We start from the raw sequence: 1,309 nt of genomic DNA on the forward strand, positions 1-1,309 counted from the left end.
ATCGGCTGAAAGTAGGCCAGAATGTCAGTCCATGTTGGAGCAGGTTTAGATACAGTCTAAAGTATAGATCTCAAAGTCTGTGCACAGAATTTAGCAAGGGCCTCGCACCTTCTGATGCATCAGGTAGGTGCACAATAGCATAGCCTAACCCTCTGTACTTTGGTCTATATTGATGCGGGACATAGACAGCCAGCTGATGACCAATCCATTAGTGCAATGGATGGCTGGAAGCATTTGTCTTTGCCTTTGCAATACCACAGAAGCAATGCATGGTCAATGTACAGCAATGACACACCTGTGTGAACAGCCAGGAGACCCCCCCCCCCATGTTATGTTACATAGTTACATAGTTAGTACGGTCGAAAAAAGACATATGTCCATCAAGTTCAACCAGGGAATTAAGGGGTAGGGGTGTGGCGCGATATTGGGGAAGGGATGAGATTTTATATTTCTTCATAAGCATTAATCTTATTTTGTCAATTAGGAACATTCAGCACCCACCCGCTATCAAGGCAGCTGCCTATCATGTCATGCCCTACCTGCACAGGTGTGCTGGCTACTCAAATGATCCAATTAAGGAGGCCATTTAGTCAGCAGCAGCAGAAGTCCTGTGCCTGGACACTCCAACAGCGGCCAGACACAAGCAGAAGCAGAAGCAGCAGAAGCAGCAGCAGCACCACCTTTTGTTTTTTGGCTGCAGCAGCAGCAGCAAGGCCCACAGGGCTGGCTAGCTGGCTAGCCAGCAAGCAGGTAGCAATGAAAGTAGGAATCTTTCTTTTTAACCCTGTAAGGGGGTGGTGCACTGTACCCGAAGATACTGCCATATCGGGTCAATGCATAGGGCGACGGAAGCAAGCTTCGAAATCGGCCCCCGTTCTCAAAAATCCATTTAATATATGGTCCCCAGATAGGGGACGTATCAGATATTAAACTGATAAGAACAGATACTACACTTGATCTTAGCCAAAAGGCCGAGAAGCGATAACCGTGAAAGGGGCGGGCCCAACAAGGTCCCCTTCATGGGCACTATCACTGCTTGCTGTCAGGGAGGCTGCCAGACAATTTTCCATGCACACTCTGGGCTGGGGGGCAGTCAACCACCAGTACACACAGCAGAACCTAAACCCATACCATTATTGCTAAGCAGCAAGACAGGGGCCCATTGCACTCCCACGGGGCCTTTTTAAATGCAATCCATAACCCGGATTTGCCAGGAACCCTTCTTACTCCTCCTACTTGCATGTGACACTGGGCTTAGGATCTGCATAGGAAACACACACACAAGCACACACCTACCTTTGTTGCCTGC

The 1,309-nt window shown here is 48.7% G+C and overlaps 1 non-coding gene across 1 annotated transcript; it reads right to left on the minus strand.

Moving 5' to 3' along the window:
- Positions 1-792: 792 nt before the first annotated feature.
- Positions 793-983, minus strand: LOC130323926 (U2 spliceosomal RNA). Its single transcript, XR_008869102.1, has one exon. It is a non-coding gene; the product is annotated as a U2 spliceosomal RNA (small nuclear RNA).
- Positions 984-1,309: the final 326 nt, after the last annotated feature.

The sequence above is a fragment of the Hyla sarda genome, unplaced genomic scaffold, assembly GCF_029499605.1.
Source record: "Hyla sarda isolate aHylSar1 unplaced genomic scaffold, aHylSar1.hap1 scaffold_257, whole genome shotgun sequence".
NCBI classification, from domain to species: domain Eukaryota; kingdom Metazoa; phylum Chordata; class Amphibia; order Anura; family Hylidae; genus Hyla; species Hyla sarda.